Below are 17,956 nucleotides of genomic sequence, written 5' to 3'. Positions count from 1 at the left end.
GCCCCCCCTCTCAGGCGGGGGCCGCTCGGGAATGTGGCAACGACGCTGTGCCGCGAAGCACACCCCCCACAGAGCCCTCACTCAACGGCTCTCTCTCGGACTGGGGTGCCTTGGCGGGCTTCACCGGTGCAGCGGGCGGTGGCTCTCTCTAACTCTTGAGAGCCTCACTGGCGGCGTTTCTCATTCATCCGGGCCCCCTTCTGGGACCCGGGACTCTGCATGGCCACTCGGGGAGGCGGGGTAGGCTCCCGTCCTCTCCAGTCTTCTCCAGTCTGTCACGGCGCGGACTCTTCTCTCGCGGGGCTTCCCTTCCCGGAAGCCCCGCCCACGGAGTCCCTGCCTTCCGGGTCACGCTGGGCAGCGGCCCAGAAGGGATACAATGTGCGGCTCGGGCCGCTGCGGTGATTCTCAGCAATAAAATGCGGGGTGGGCTCCCGCTAAGGCACACAACGCGGGTGGGCACCCGCATTAAAAATACTCACAACGTGGGGTGGACACCCGCTAAATAACGTGAAGTCGCGGGGTGGGCACCCGCGCACTAATCAACAGGGAAGGCCAGCGAAGACGCAGGGTGGGCACCTGCGCACTATAATAAAAATAAGCGGTGTGGGCACCCACACGGCTGGCATCACAGGGGCATCCCCAAGGTGGGGGTTCCCTCCCTCAGGGGCTGCAGCTCAGCGCTGCTCAGCCCCCAGGCTCTCCCCTCAGCTGGGCAAATCACCAGCCATAGCAAGCGCTCCCCCTCAGGATAACACAGGCTCCATCATGCCTTGGCAAAGGAAAGGCAGAGCTACAATCAAAAGGTCCAAGACGTCCTAGGCATCAGGGATGGAGCACAATAGCTCCCAGCAAGGGAAAGTCATCCAGGGGTAGGGCAGGGCCCAGGGAGGCAAGCCTTCCCCTGAGCCCCAGCAGCAGCACGCCCATGGTAGATTCAAGTCCAGAACAAGAACATTTTCATGGGGTCACAGCCCCTCTATTTATATCAGCAAATCCTTTGTTTTACAACTGTAGGGCAAGGGGAGAACCAGATACAACTGGTTCAGGAGCACTTGAGCACTTTGTTTTGCTCAGCTCCTCTCTTCTATTCACAGAACAGGCCAGGGACATCAGACGCACCACAGGGGGTGGAGCCAGCATTGTGGAGAGAAGGCCCAGCCCTATTCAGGTCCCAGGTGCAACTCCTCCCTCCCATCTACATGCAGATCTCTCCATTCACCACCGGGCAGACTCACCCAGGCTGCTGGAATTTCCCAGCCCTCACAGCTCCTGTGAATCACACGCCAGACAGGCAATTCACATCATACAGCACACAGACATGCCAACTTCTAGAAGTGGCACTTCTCCTATAGTTTATTCTTACGAGTTCGCACATATTAAACTTGACCCTGCACTCCCCTCACATCAGGAACTACCATGGACACACATATCCCCCATGCATTCCTAAGGGAGGGCAGGCCTATCTCACCACATGCACTCAGAGAGCGCACGCACTTTACACTGGGCCACAGTGCTAAAGTGCGCAGAGGCCACAAATCACTACCAATATGTCGGAGCTTAAGGCAAAAAGTTCAGGGGTGAACCTGCCAGAAAGGCCAAGTCCAACAGGTGGCAATCGGGGACCATGTGTGGGGGTTCAGTACTGGTGTAGCTGTGGGTGAGCGGCATTCCAGGGTTCCTGGTGTTGGGCACGGTCCAGGGCTGGGCAGGCACATATAGGCTTGCCTTTGACACACTGATGCCTCCATTCAGTAAGCCTTGGGTGGGGCGATGGGCACTGGTTAGTGAAGGCGGGAAGTGGCAGGTGGGAAAAACGAGGAGGTAAGGGAGAGCTGGTGTTATGGGGAAACAGGTTTATGTGGGAAAAACAGAGGCAGAAACAACGTTAAGAGGATAAATACAGTGGGTAAAAGCAAGAATTAAGTGGAGAAAACGGAGGCAAAATGAAGGTTGAGAGGATAAAAACAGTGGGAGAAAACAAGAATTAAGTGGAGAAAATAGAGGCAAAACGAAGGTTAAGATGTTAAAAACAGTGGGAGAAAGCAAGAATGAAGTGAAGAAAATGGAGGCAAAACGAGAGTTAAGAGGATAAAAACAGTGTGATTATTTGCAATAAAAGCAAGAATTATGAGGAGAAAACAAAGGCAAAACTAGTGTTCAGAGAATAAAGACAGTGGGAGAACGCAAGAATTAAGAGGAGAAGAAGGAGGCAAACAAGGGTGAAGAGGATAAAAACAGTGCATTAGCAGAAAGATTGGCAGTTCAGTCCGGCGGAGTTCAAGAGGGGAGCTGAAGCTGGCAGCCGCAGCAGCAGAGGGGGAGTCAGCTCAGAGACCAAAGTGCTCTTTGGCAGCTAGCATCCTTTTTCAATAGTTTCCATGCATTTCTTACTGACTTTTTATACATTTTGATGTTTCATTCTAACATGGCCATGGACCATTTTAGAATAGTAAGTTATACAATGGCCTCTTGTGTCATTACCCATGCCTAGGGCTTCCGGTTTTATGGTCTTTATTTTTCTACCATTTCCATCTGTATTTATCCATATTTATTTTTAGGCCATTTTATTGGTATTTATCCATATTTATTTTATGTTTTGAGAATAAATTGTGACATAAAATGGTGTATTTCCAAATGTATTTAACTGATAAGCATGCTCTCGTACTTTGAGGCCTTTCGCGTTTTAACAATTTAAGGGGCATATTTACAAGCAGGCGATAAAAAATTATCACCGCTTTTGCGGCCGTTTTCGGCCGAAAAGCGGCGATAATTTTATCGCCTAATTAGCAAGGCCACGCTAACGCGTGAAACCTTGCTTTAGCGTCAGGATTCCTAACTCCCACTTTGCATCTCTAATGAGATGCAAAGTGGGTGTTCCTGACCTAACATGACTGGAGAAATGTCGCTAAGCGACATTTCTCCTATCATCAAGCCCCACGCTATGAAGCAAAGCGTCAGGAAAAGTAGCGATAACTCCTGTTATCGCTACTTTCCTTACGCCTGCTTCAGGACTGACTTAGCCATGATATCCTATGGAAGGTGGATATCAAGGCTAAGTTTGTGAGTCCCTATCAGCAAGCTAACGCCACATTGCGTGAGATTATCGCTGGGTTTCCAGCGATAATCTCACGTTAGGCAGTTAGCGTGAGGATTTTTATCGCTGAGGAGATAAGCGTTGCTAATAGCACGCTATCTCAGCGATAAAAATCCACGTTACCCGGCGATAATTGTCCTCACGCTAAGAGCGCTGAGCGATAATTATCGCCGGGTGTTGCTGATATGCCCCTAAGCAGGCAGATATAACAAACCACTATTCCGACAGGTAAATATTGAATTAGCGATATATATAAATATATGTTAACATATGCCTGTATTTTAGGGAATCATATCCTGTTTTTAGCCCCCCATGGTGTCTATCTGCTTAGCAGTTGGTCTGTAATTCATGAAGAACAACAAGAAGATTCACTCACAAGAAGCACAATTCTCTTTTTTTTTTTTTGCTTTTAAAAATAAATACAGACAGGAAATAGATTGTTCTCAGTCTGCATTTATCTGTAAAAATCAGTAAAATCAGAAAACTGGAAGCATTAGCCATGGCATACTCATGCACGGAGGCACAAACAAAACTCACGGCGCATGCGTCACAACACTTGTCAGTTTAGAAGATACAACATCGGCAGCCCTATGTGCGTCTTCACTTTGCGCTCTCATGCGTTCAGAAACAAGGGGGTAGATTTACAAGCCCAGTGCGCCACTTTTGCGCCGCCGTTGCATCACTTTTGTGACGCAGCGGCGGCGCAAAGGTAGGGTCATGCTGCGACAGATTTACAACGTGACGCATCTAGGGAGATGCGTCACGTTGTAAAGCCCTGCGCCACATTAAACCCGCGTCAGGTTTAATGTATGCAGGGTGAGCGTTACGTTGGAAAAAGCCCCGGAAAAGTGACGCAGTGAAATCTACAAGATTTCACACAGTCAGTTTTCCGATGCTGGAGCGTCAAATCCTTACGCCTGCTTGAAGCAGGCGTAAGGCGTGATGCACCATGTTAGGGATAGGGTATGTTGGAACAGTGCTGGAGTGCTTGCGACACAACTTCAGCACTGCGCCAACCTTACGCCGACAGATACATCATGCATCTGCTTGTCCTTGCGCCACAATGCACGCATCTTTCCTGGCGCATCCCTGCTGATTTGCAAGGATGCGCCAGGGAACGTAAATCTGCCCCAAGGATTGGCAAAGCCCAGACATATCGGCTTTGCCAGTGCTTGTACTTTTAAATCTGTCTTTTGGACTGCTGCATTCCGTTATTGTTTTAGTACTTTGGTGATTGTGGAAGGGTGAATAGTTTAGCTCTCTTTTTTCTGTTACCTGTTTCTCTTCATAGTTTTCACTGTGTTTTTTCGCGTTTTAACGTTTATTAGTGATGCAAGCCATGCATTTATTTATAATTCTCTCCGTGCCTTTGGACCAGGGTCTCGCTTTATCAAATGGATAAAACAACAAAAAAACCATAAAAAATTAGTTTAAAATGGGCACTGTGTCTGCATCACCGTCAATAGCTGGTCCCCAGGTTTAGACTTCTGGCCCATCCGTCTGCAGATAATGACGTTTGTGCAGGGTCGCAGTAGGATAATTAATTTTTATCAGCCAAAGACCAAAAACAACACGTTGCAAGACTGGTCAGATTTAAAGTCTTGCATTTACTTCGGTTCAGGGAAGATGACGCACCTGGGCTTCGAGTCACCAGAGACGATAACCTTGACAGGAAAACGCGAACAGAAAAATAAGTACGAGGCCGCTTGTCCAGAGAGAACAAACCTGACGGCGAACCCGCGGAGAGTGACAGCCGGTGCATATTGAGAGCAAAGCAGGAAGTAGCAGTCCACGTCCGACGAAAAAATGGTTTTCGTTTTCTGATATTTGAGATTTGTTTTGGCGGCAGTAACATTTAGAAAGGTATTTTTGCATTTTGCGCCGCTTCGGCACTGTCTGTTTACACCAATAATTTTAATTATTGAAAAAGGCGGATGTGATTTACCCCAAGGGATGGTCGCTTTTTATTTGCATAGTACGTGTCGAGAATATAAATACGTGAATATGGCCTGAACACACAGTTTTGTTTATAAGTAATATCTCCATCAAGCCACTGTCGGGTAGGCCTCTGTAGTATACAAAAGCCGGACTCAAGTAGCTGATAAAACTGACTTTAAATGGTATTGTTTTGCACATTTATGCTCGCCTCCCGCCAAAAGGCAGAGTTACCAGCTGAGAAGTATCGATCGGGAAAAAGATCGCTTGCCTGTTCGATTGCAGACTAAACATGGTGCCACTTTCGAGCGCTTTGTAAGGAGCATTTGCAATTTCACCAACTAAAAATGACATTTAAAAGAGCGCGGCGCCCCTTAATTCCAGGGCTGCCCTAACGACAGACTTCAAAGAGTCATCAGTTTGTTTGGATTGTATAAGTAATTTATCAGATCAATTCACCTGACAGTAACTACAATCAAATTGTTTAGAAGCCCGTTCATGTTTCCAGCTTTGGCATTTCTACAAGCATAAATACAGTCCGCTGACATCCGTTCTGTCCTCATTTATTAGAAGGGATAGATACATCTTGAGCAGGGAGTATAAGGCCTGTCCCTCGAGATGGGATGCTGCACAACTGCAGCCATTCCAAGCACATTATGCGATCATTATGTTGCATACTTCTCTCCTGTCTATTTCCATGGGTGATGTTTCACCACAGGGCCTCCTGTTTAATGTGCACGTCTTTGCTGTCAGCACTCTAACTGCCCTACAGCTAATCTATCTCTGCTAGCCAGGGACAGCAAGAATTTCACTTGCCTATTGCACCATGGCACTCTAATGGGCGTGATCATTCGCCAACATAAAAAGGCCAGGGTGTTAGATCCTGGGTCCTAGGCCCACATTCTGTAGGAAAGACGACACGGACACTGGAATATGGTACTAACAACTAGCCACAAGCACATGCACTCGGGCTCTTTTATTTGCGGGGTCACCTGACTGGTGACGCCCGTGTTGGATGGGTAAGGGTGTGTGTGTGTGGGCCCGCCCTCGGGGGAGTTGCTGGCAGAAACACTAGACTGTGTCCAGCAGGACAAAACACAGGGTACCAGCTATTGTGGGGTCAGGCACTGTCACTGATAATAATGGCATAGGGATTTTCAGAAACCCTGAAAATCAAGCAGTCTTACGTTCCCGTGCTTTACTTAACACACACATACACACACACAAACACACACACTCCTACACAGGCACACACTCAACACACGCGCCTGGACACACATACACAAAACTGTACATCACTATCTGGAGTCACAACATATCACTCACTTGTCGCACGTTATACTTGTTGCCCACATTTCGTGGGCATCACCTATAAATTAAAGAATCAAAGGCTGTACTTGGTGAGATGACCCGTGGTCCCGGTCTGCACCGGGTGGACTTTCATGAGGATGCAACGCGCTGTCCCCAGTGCATGTGTGAGCTCATGTTTACTGAGGAGACCACAACATTGAAAGGCAGTCCATTACTTTTTATTAAGACCCTGTCCACTATTCAATGTTGCAGGTCTGGCGCCTGATTTTGAAGGGGCGATGGATCCCCTCACAGGAAAGGGCAGTGTCTACCTGTAACCATCTATCAGAGCCCACCTGGGGTCCAGAGAGCCCCTTAAGTGCCCCCCAGTGGTTGCCCATGAGTTTGCAGTGACTCTGTACCATCTTATATATGGCGGACAATCATTGTTCCTCCAAAAAGGCGCTCTGCCTGTGCGCCTCCTTTGTATTAAGGCGCTGGTGAAAGTTAAATGCGTTCCCTAATTTGCATGGCCTACATCACTATGCAAATAAGGCAGCAGCCCCTCGGGACGGAGCCCGAGTACATTTGTATGCATACGCAGCCACATCTGTAATACTATAGTTCCCTGGGGGCACAAAAACATGCACAAATGCCCATGGGTTTCCTGGGCACTATGTGTAATAGGGCCACCTGTGAAAAGATTGATGCATACTCAGCTCTCTTTTGTAGGGCCACCGGAATTGCATTACACTCTGCCTGCACAATCTAGTATTTCATGAGAGGAATGAAATCAGATCTGCCTTCTGCTTCATTGCTCTCACTCTTCAGTCCACAGCGCACATACAATCTGCTTTATTATATGCATTGTATGGACCAATGGCCCCATCCAAAAGAGGTCTCTTTTTCGTGGCACTGCAGAGTAATATATGATGGTCCAGTGTAGACCTGTGGTGTGCCTTTTCAAATGGAGGTTTCATCACTGCTGCATTCACAGAACGTACTACCTTCCCCAGAATGCATTTCGTATTTGGGAGACTGCCTTGATGCTAGCTGCTCCTTACCTCGCCTGTTTCCTCGTGTCTGGTAGATATGCACTGGTGGTGAGTTCCTAGTCTTCTAACACCACCAACACACTAATACATGATATTTTAATACAATTAACAATATAGCACCACTCCCCACCCCATAGAAATCCACTTAACCCATTAAAGGCATAGGTTTTCATAATTGCAAAACCTTTCGTGGTTTGCTACAGGCACATATATGGTTATTGCAGTTTTAGAGCCTAGTGTCTGGTGGTACACACATGGTTAAAGTGACCTCAGAACAATGGGTAATAGTCTGCTTAAGGGGGTTAACTACCTATATTGATCTTTCCCTGTGTGTTTTGTTGGGTTTTCTATAGGTTTTGCACCCGGCATAATCTGCCAGGGCCCTTTAGAGGTCGCTCCGATTGCTTTTTCCATCTGCCATTTTGTAACTATTTGTAAAATTGTATGTAGTGTTTAGTTCTGTGAGTATTAACATACCTTTCCTTTTTTAAATAAAAAAATGCACTATCCGGGCAATAGTTTATTGAAAGTAGTTTGAGGTGTTGATGAGTACTGACCAATCTGATGAAAAGTTAGCATCTCTGTTTTGAAAACAATGTATTTTATGAATGAGGAGCTGCAAAGTGAAAATGGCAACTCTTAGTTTTATAATGACCTAACTCCTGTAAAGGGGATGACATGTGCCGGTGGAAGATTTGCAGAGAAATTATTGCCTATTGTTAGAATCCGGGTTCTCTGGTTGGCACAGGTAGGTACTTGTGAATAGCAGGGAACCTTTCCTCTAGTCAGGGTAAGGGGTTACACTCCTAAAATAACCCCTGCTCACCCTCTAGGTAGCTTGGCGCGAGCAGACAAGGCTTATCTCAGAGCGTTATAGGTTAAGCATTTGTGAACACATACAGTAACCAAGTGACAACACTACAAATGGACACCACACAGGTATTTATATTAAAAATAAGGATTCTTTATATAGAGTTACCACAAGACCATAAAACGACAAAAATACACAATACTGTTACTTAGATGGTAGAAGTTTGCTTAGTTCTCTTAAGTTCTTAAATGCAACACTTTAAGTCAATGTACCTTAGATGCGACACGCAGGGCAACGAAAGTGTTGCAGCGATGCAGATGCGTTGAAGTTCTTGGTGCAAAAGAAATAAAGACGGGATCTTCCAGATGCGTTACGCTTCTCCGATGTTGCGAGAAGACTCGACTCGATGCGTCAGTTACAGCGGCGTCACCCTTGACGAGATGCGTCGACAGCGGCCTTGGCAGCGGCACTCTTCTCCGACGTTGCGAGACGCTTCCGCTCGATGCGATGCTACAGCGGTGACACCCCTTCTGCGAGATGCGACGACAGCGGCTCCGACAGCGGCACGCTTCTCCGTGGATGCGAGGCGCTTTTCTTAAAGCAGTGCAATGCGACAACTACGATGGCTGCGATGGCGACACGCTTTTTCCTTGATGCGAGACTCTTCTCTTGATGCGGTGCAATGCGTCAGCTATGATGGCTGCGATGGCGACACGCTTCTTCGGCGTTGCGAGGCACTTCCGGATGATGCGAGACGCTTCCGCTCGATGCGATGCTGCAGCGGCGACACCCTTTGCGAGATGCGACGACAGCGGCTCCGACGGCGGCACGGTTCTCCTCCTTGCGTCGCGCTTCCAGCTCCTTGCGACACACAGTCCCTCAGAAGGCTCAACAACAGCAGCAGGCACTTCCAAAGAACTCTGGGGAGCTGGGGGGTGAAGTCCACTGGTCCTGGGACTTCGTTCAGGGGGCAAGCTCAGCACAAGCCCTTGGAGATCTTTTAAGCACAAGTTGAAATAAAGTCTTTGTAGTCTTTCTCCTCTCCTTTCAGCAGCAAGGCAACCACTGCAGGCCAATCCCCCAGGTCAGGGACAGTACTCCTCCTTACAGCTTTCCCAGTTCCTTCTCCTCAGGCAGAGGTTCTTCTTGTCAAGCAGGATCTAATTTCTTGGGAGCAGGGTCCCAATACTTATACCCCTAATTCCTTTGTTCCTCTGGGGTAGAGGGGCCTTTGCCCAGTCCAAACCAGTTCTTGAGCACTCTGTTGACATGACTCTGCCTTTCTATTCAGGGTGCAGGGCAGAGACATCAGCCACTCCACAGGAGGTGGAGCCAGCATTGTGGTGGCAGAGCACAGCCCTATTCAGAGTCCAGGTGTACTCCTCCCACCCATCTGGCTGTCAATCTCCCTATTCACCACCAGGCTACCTAGCCCTGCCCCTCTGGGTTTCCCCAGCCCTGTCACTCACACAAACCAGACAGGCAGATACACATCATAGCAGAGGCGGGCTGAAATGGTCAGGCAAGCAAATACCTACTTCCTAAAAGTGGTATTTGCAAACACAGAATATTAAAATAAACTTTACTAAAAGATGTATTTTATTATTCTGAGTTCAGGCATACTAAACTCGAATTTCTACCATGTTCCCTGGGTCTGTTAGGATCATAGAATGTAACAATTCTGACAGCCTATTCTGGCCTATGGAGTACAGGTAGCCTTACAATAGTGAAAAACGAAAATGGCTGTAATTCACTATTAGGACATGCCACACACATCAGGGCTTGTCCTACCTTATGCTTACAATGCACCCTGCCCTTGGGCCTACCATAGGGGTGACTGATATGAAGTTAAGGGAAGGTTTAGGGACTGGGAAGTGGGTGCACTTGCCCAGTCAGCATGACAGTACCAGACTGCATGCAGGTTCTGCAATGGCAGACCTTAGATACATTTTACCAGGCCGCTTCTGTGGGTGGCACAACCAGTGCTGCAAGCCCACCAGCAGCATTTGTATTTACAAGCCCTGGGCACTCCTGGTGCACTTTACTGGGGTCTGACAGTAAACCAAATAAGCCAATCATGGAATCCAACCAACATTTTAAATAGGGAGCACTTGCACTGTGGCACTGGTTGGCAGTGGCACAGTGCTCTGAGCGGCCAACACCATAAAAGCACATGAGGCACAGCGACAAAAAGTGAAAGGGAGACTCACGCCAAGGTGCCAGGTCTAACACCTATTTATACATTAATTACAAACATAATACGGAGCGAATCTTTGTCGCATTTTAAGCCAGCAGTGTCATGTGCACAGTGTACCATCAATGGAGTTAATCTATTCACTAATAGACGTTCAGGCCTCACTGAATATGCGCACATCCATCCATCCATCCATCCATCCATCCATCCATCCATCCATCCATCCATCCATCCATCCATCCATCCATCCATCCATCCATCCATTCATTCATTCATCCATCCGCCCATCCATCCATCCATCCATCCATCTATCCATCAATCCATGCATCCATGCATCAATCCATGCATCCATGCATCCATCCATCCATCCATCCATCCATCCATCCATCCATCCATCCATCCATCCATCCATTCATTCATCCATCCACCCATCCACCCATCCATCCATCCATCCATCCATCCATGCATCCATCCATCCATCCATCCATCCATCCATCTATCCATCCATCCATCCATCCATCCATCCATCCATCCATCCATCCATCCATCCATCCAAACCCATCCATCCATCGATCCATCCATCCATCCAACCACACAGTAACACCCAAGCAAGTCATTCATCCATGCTTCATAAATTATGAAGCCGCATTCAACAGGGTGGAGTCGCAGGAAATTATGGAATAAACTAGCAATAGAGGATATCCCACCCGGCTTGCCAAAGGAAATACATATGCTTTATACCAACACGTGGATCCGGGTCACGTTGGGGGCGTGGCTCACGTATGTTGAAAGAGTAACAATGCAAGGTCTAAAGCAGGGGTGTGTTACTGCTCAAAGCCTTTTTAGTTTGTTCCTTTCTGATTTTTTAATTAGAAGATTACCAGTCATGCCCCAAAACTAGGAGGGATCTAACTCCCAAATCTACTGTACGGCAGTGGCGGCTAGCATAGGGAGTGCTGGGGGTGGTGAGGTGGGGCTGGGGAGGGGCAGGGTAGGTGGGTAATAAACTCGGACATACGACCGAACGGAGGAAAGTAAGTAAATAAATAAATAAACTATTTACCTTGCGGGCGCTGCATCGCCGCGTTCAACCATCAATTGGAAGATATCAAAAGCAAGAGCAATGTCCTGAATACAAAACCGCAGGTCCCTACCCTAACCCGAATGCTTCAAGTCGTCCAAGCATATATCCTTCCCAGCCCAACCTACGGGAGTGAGGTACTGAGAGGTCATGACAACATCACCCTGGAAAAAACAATAATGAAAATGTTTAGGAGCTTTTTCAAAGTACCTTCCTGCTCACACAGATTGGAATGGGGTCTTGTGAAGCAATCCCTGGCCCAGCAGGCAGCTTATGTGAACTGCTGCTATGATTTCAAAGCAGCAAGCAAAGGCACCTTAAGTCATCACCTCTGTCTTGAAATAGAAGTGAGAGCTTGATCTCCAGCACTACTTGAATTCAGCCATTGCTAATCAGGGACTCTCTCTAGCATGGGATCGATCATTGAGCAGGGCTGAATTTAAAAAGTAGCAAAGCACTAAAACCCTTCCCGCGTTGGAGGATAAAAGGGCTCCACCCAGGTGCAGCCAGGGATGGCTTACTCTAAATACCTACACAAAGCTCGAGCCTCAATGTTATTTAGGGCAGCTCTATAACAACTCGATGAAAGGAAAGTTCTTAAAACATAGGGGTCCTGCTTGTACTGAACCATGCTCCTCCATGGAGAAGGACAGAAGGGCAAGTTCACTGTGGGGTTTGTGCTCAGGGGACTGAAGATACTGTCCACGTGTTGTGTCTGTGTAAAGAATCTCTGGAAGATCAGCGGATAATTCTACGAAGGAAATTCAACCAATGGGAGCTAAGGTCATGCAGAGAGGTGACAGTAGCTTGTTTTAACCCGGAAGATGCTCAGCTGAGCTGTGCAATGGTAAAATGTCGCCAGAAGGTGGAGAAAAAGGTGTCGCTCTGGAACCAGAAGGGCACAGGCTGGAATACAGGAATTTCAAGCGGTTTCACCCTTGAGGTAGGGAGGGTCGGATCCGGGAGACCAGGACGAAGCACTTTCAAAATCTGTCTGCTGACACTGATTGAGGAAAAGACCAGTTGCAATATATTTCTACACAGGAAATATCACAAGGTTCTCAACCCACAATTGAGGAAACATCCATATGGTCTGTGGCAGATGGATACGAAGACAAGAACACTTCATTGCTATTTGAATGGTTTTTCCAGATATAATGCAATAAATCACTTAATTGTCATCAAACTAAAAGTTGTCAGCATTGCTATTACTAAGAAGAAATATTGAATTTCATTTTATTGTTTCAACCTAGGGTAAGTAATGCGGTTGTTACTCTCAGAGGGGTATAATGGGCTGCTCCCCAAGCTTTAAAAAAATGTTTTATCTCACAGGGAAAAGCCAAATAGAATGGACATTGAATTGAAATCTATTATGGAAACAGGGCAGGCCAGATTGAGAGGCTATTAAAATGCACACTGCACTTTTTTTGTATCAGCCTTCTGATATAAACTAGGGGTGGTCGGAATTTGCGTAGTCGCGCTACGCAAAGCACCGCGAAACGGTAAAAAATCTCCGCGAGCACGCAGAAATTCTGCGAACACGCAGAATTGCTTGTTCTGCCCGTTCGCATTGCTTTTTTCCTGTTTGCGAACGCTGTTTGCGAGCTCGGGGGGGAATATCTCGCAAACACGCATTTTGAGAGCGTGAACAAGCAAAAAATTCTGCGAAGTCGCAGAATGTTTGGCAATTCCGCGTTCTCCACGGAAAGCGAAATTCCGCAAATTCCGCGAGCGGAACGAAATTAACCACCCAGGCCTAATATAAACCCAGGTGCAATAGCACTTTAAACTGCAAAGTGCACGGTCATTCTTTCGGCAGGCATAGTACTTCTTGGAAATCCTATAGCTGTGAATGTACCAAACATGTACATTATGAGCTGAATCATTTTATGCTCATTGAATAGTAGGTTGCCAGTGCCGGTGCTTCTGAAAAGACTCTAGATACCATTGTTGTTTTTTGTTTACCCTAGATGAACAAGGGGTGCTATTAGGGTTTTTTTATTGTGTATTTTAATTCCTATTGTTTTGAAAAATATTTTGTTGTTGTAGTAGAGTGCTCTGTGCTTTTGTTTTATACAAGATTTGCAATGGATTTTATTAATCAAGCAAATAAATCAATCAATCAATCAATCATAGGCATTTATATAGCGCACTACTTACCCGGAGGGTCTCAAGGCGCTCGGGGGGGGGGGGGGGAGTGCTGCTACTGCTCGAATAGCCAGGTCTTGAGCTTCTTCCTGAAGGAGAGGTGGTCTTGGGTCAGGCGCAAGTCGGTCGGTAGGGAGTTCCAGGTCTTGGCGGCCAGGTAGGAGAAGGATCTTCCTCCCGTTGTCGTTCTTCGGATGCGGGGGACGGCGGCGAGGGCGTGGCTGGCTGATCGGAGATGTCGTTTGGGAGCGTAGAAGTTGATGCGGTTGTTGAGGTAGCTGGGGCCTTGATCGTGTAGGGCTTTGTGTGCGTGGGTGAGGAGGCGGAAGGTGATTCTTTTGTTGATGGGAAGCCAATGTAGGTCTCTCAGATGTCCGGAGATGTGGCTATGTCGTGGGATGTCGAGGATGAGTCTGGCTGAGGCGTTCTGGATCTGGTGGAGTCTCTTCTGGAGCTTGGCGGTGGTTCCGGCGTAGAGGGCGTTGCCGTAGTCCAGTCGGCTGGTGACGAGGGCCTGGGTGACCGTCTTCCTGGTCTCGGTGGGGATCCACCGGAAGATCTTCTGTAGCATGCGCAGGATGTTGAAGCATGACGAGGAGACGGCGTTGACTTGTCTGGTCATGGTGAGGGAGGAGTCCAAGATGAAGCCCAGGTTGCGTGCGTGGTCTGTCGGTTTGGGTGCGCAGCCCAGGGCGGGGGGCCACCAGGAGTCGTCCCAGGCGGAGGGTGAGGAGCCCAGGATGAGGACCTCGGTCTTGTCTGAGTTCAGTTTCAGGCGGCTGGTCGTCCTCCACTCGGCTACGTCTTTCATTCCTTCGTGAAGGTTGGCTCTGGCTGCGGCGGGGTCGTTGGTCAGGGAGAGGATCAGCTGGGTGTCGTCTGCGTAGGAGATGATGTTCAGGTTGTGTTGGCGTGCGATGGCCGCGAGGGGTATCATGTAGACGTTGAAGAGGGTGGGGCTCAGCGAGGATCCTTGAGGGACGCCGCAGATGACTTGTACGGTGGTAGGCGGACTCTCTGTGTTCTTCCAGCTCTCCGGGAAGGTGGCGGTGTCGAAGGGGGTGTTGATGATGTTCCGCAGGTGGGGTGCGATGACAGCGTCGGCCTTGTTGAAGACGTGGTGAGGGCAGGGGTCGGTTGGAGATCCGGAGTGGATGGAGTTCATCATGCGGACGGTGTCTTCCGTGCTGATCGGAGTCCAGGCGCTGAGGGTGGTGGTGGGGGGCGGTGGTTCGGTCGTGGCGGGCGTCGGTTATGTGCTGAAGCTGTTGTGTATGTCCGCGATCTTGTTGTGGAAGTAGGAGGCGAGGGAGTTGCAGATGTCTTGCGATGGGGTGATGTCGTTGTTTCCGGCGTTGGGGTTGGAGAGCTCTTTGACGATGTTGAAGAGTTCCTTGCAGTTGTGTGCGTTGTTGTCCAGCCGGTCCTTGAATGCAGTTTTCTTAGTGGCGCGGATCAGTTGGTGGTGCTTCCGGGTGGCAAGCTTGAGGGCGGTAATGTTGTCTGGTGTTGGTTCCCCTCTCCAGGCTTTCTCGAGGGCTCGGCAGTTCTTCTTGGAGCTCTTGAGTTCGTCGGTGAACCAAGGGGCCTTCTTGCTGCCGGGTCTGCTAGGCGGTGTCCTCAGAGGGGCGAGTTTGTCCGCGCAGTTGCTGATCCACTTCGTGAGGTTGTCGGCGGCCTGGCTAGGGTTTGCTGAGCTGGCGGGAGGGTGCTGGCTCAGGGAAGCGGCGAGTTGGTCAGCTGTGATCTTGTTCCAGCTTCTTCGGGCAACCGGTTGCTGGTGGTGGTGGATCATCGTTCTTCTGAAGTTGAAGTGGATGCAGCTGTGGTCCGTCCAGTGGAGTCTAGTGGCGTGGCTGAAGGCGATGTCTTTGCTGCACGAGAAGACGGCGTCGAGTGTGTGTCCGGCGAGGTGGGTGGGGGTGGACACCAGCTGCTTGAGTCCGAGGTTGGCGAGGTTGTCGAGCAGGGTGATGGTGTTGCGGTCGTTGTTGTTCTCCAGGTGGAAGTTGATGTCCCCCAGGAGGATGTAGTCAGCGGAGGGGAGGGCATGCGGGCTGACGAAGTCGGCGATGTCCTCGCTGAATTGTGTGCGTGGTCCCGGGGGTCGGTAGATCAGGGTGCCTCTGAGGGTGGTCTTCGGGTCGGTACGGATCTGGAAGTGTAGGTGTTCGGCGGTTGTCAGGGTGTCGTCGATGTTGGTTGTTATGTGGATGGTGTCCCTGTGGATGATGGCGATGCCTCCTCCCAACTGGTTGGCGGAGCGGTCCCTCCGGGTGATCTTGTAGCCCTCTGGGATGGCGATGGCGATGTCGGGCGCTGAAGAGGCGTTCATCCAGGTTTCCGTGAGGAAGGCGACGTCAGGAGATGTGGTGTCGAGGAGGTTCCAAAGTTCGACGGCGTGCCTGTGGACGGAGCGGGTGTTGAGCAGGATGCACTTGAGGTGGTTGCTGCTGGTGTTCGGCTTGGTGGTTGCAGGTGTGGGGCAGGTCCGGATGCAGGTGAACTTGCAGGCGTGGCAGCTGAAGGGACCGTGGGTGCGCCTCGGGGTGGCACGGTAGCATCCAGGGATCCTGCCGGTGTTGAGAGCGATGAGTTCGGTGGCGTTGTAGGACAGTCGGGACGTCTTCCGTCGGTGGGGGCCTGGGGTCCTGGCGCTGTGCGCGGTCCAGTCGCGGACGGGCGCAGACGGGCTTACCTTTGGCGCACCTTCGGCGCACAATCGGCGCGCCCGCTGCGCGTGACCGCTGCGCGTTCGCACGGTTGCCATATATGGCGAAGTGCGAGGGAGGGCGGAGCAGCTGGGAGGCGGGAGCGGGGAGGTTACAGAAGAAAAAGGGGCGTGGTTAGCGGCGGTGGCGGGAAGCGGGCAGGGAGGACAACGAGAGACAGGGGGACCGGCAAACAACGAATACAGAACAAATTAACAAAGTAAATACCACAATTGCACACAGAGAAACTCAGCAGTCAGGGGGCACACAACAGGAGACCAAGGTGCAGGAGCACAGCGCTATCGCGTAGGAGACCATGCCGCTCGGTGGCAGGGGGCGTGGTCACACGGCGGTAGCAGGGGCAGCGAGGAGGCACACGCAGCAGCTGGTGGCCGTGCGGCGCGGGGGTGTCCTAGATTAGGTCACACTCACCTGCGTCGCACGGTCGCCATATATGGCCAAGTGCGAGGGAGGGCGGAGCAGCTGGGAGGCGGGAGCGGGGAGGTTACAGAAGAAAAAGGGGCGTGGTTAGCGGCGGTGGCGGAAAGCGGGCAGGGAGGGCAACGAGAGACAGGGGGACCGGCGAACAACGAATACAGAACAAATTAACAAAGTAAATACCACAATTGCACACAGAGAAACTCAGCAGCCAGGGGGCACCCAACAGGAGACCAAGGTGCAGGAGCACAGCGCTGTCGCGTAGGAGACCACGCCGCTCGGTGGCAGGGGGCGTGGTCACACGGCGGTAGCAGGGGCAGCGAGGAGGCACACGCAGCAGCTGGTGGCCGTGCGGCGCGGGGGTGTCCTAGATTAGGTCAAATTTTTTTTAAAGTGCATTCTTGCGATAATGTGTGACAGAGATCTACTTCAAACACTCCAATCTCAACCTCAAGAGGGTAATTTCCCCACTACTTCAGCTCATAGGGAAGAGGTGTGGCGCAGCGGCCAGGGCACCTGACTCCAGACCACAGGGTTCACGGTTCGTTCCCCAGCGGCAGGTTAGCCCAGGCTCTTGGCAATAGCTCACTTAATCTTCCCGACAGTACCCAGCGCCTTGACACCCTCGGGTAATTGTGCGCTTTACAAATACTGGATTTCGTAATAAATGGAAAGGAATACTTCCAAACTTTAAAAAAATTATATTCCATTCCCTACAAGCTTTGCATCCACCAACTACTTTGAGTATACATCATTCATTTTGTCAACCCATGCTTGCAGTTCAGGTGGTACGGCTGATTACCAAAATGCAGTAATTATTGATCTACCACTGACATTGCGATGAACCACCAACAGCATGCTGGAGCTGGAATGATGCCCACATGCTTAGTACAGCCTAATAAAACTGCACCTCCCCAGAGAGACCCACAGGCACCTCAAATCCCCCTCCCAATATGTTTTCACTCTGTTACCCTCCCAAATACCATGAATCCTTCTGCCGGGCTCCGAACACCTAGGCCATTGTGCTGGGATACTTATGTTCCACTTATGTAGCAATACAGGGGTGAACTACACAATTCGTTGAGCATACAATTGCATTTTCTAATAGTAAAGCCCACGTAAAGCTTTAGAACTAAGAACAGAAGCTTCGAGCTATTGTTTCTGAGTTCACTTCACCTTATTTGCTTGTACCCATT

Source organism: Triturus cristatus, chromosome 2_2, assembly GCF_964204655.1.
Source record: "Triturus cristatus chromosome 2_2, aTriCri1.1, whole genome shotgun sequence".
In the NCBI taxonomy this organism is placed as follows: Eukaryota; Metazoa; Chordata; class Amphibia; order Caudata; family Salamandridae; genus Triturus; species Triturus cristatus.
Note: the sequence above shows the minus strand (reverse complement) of the source record.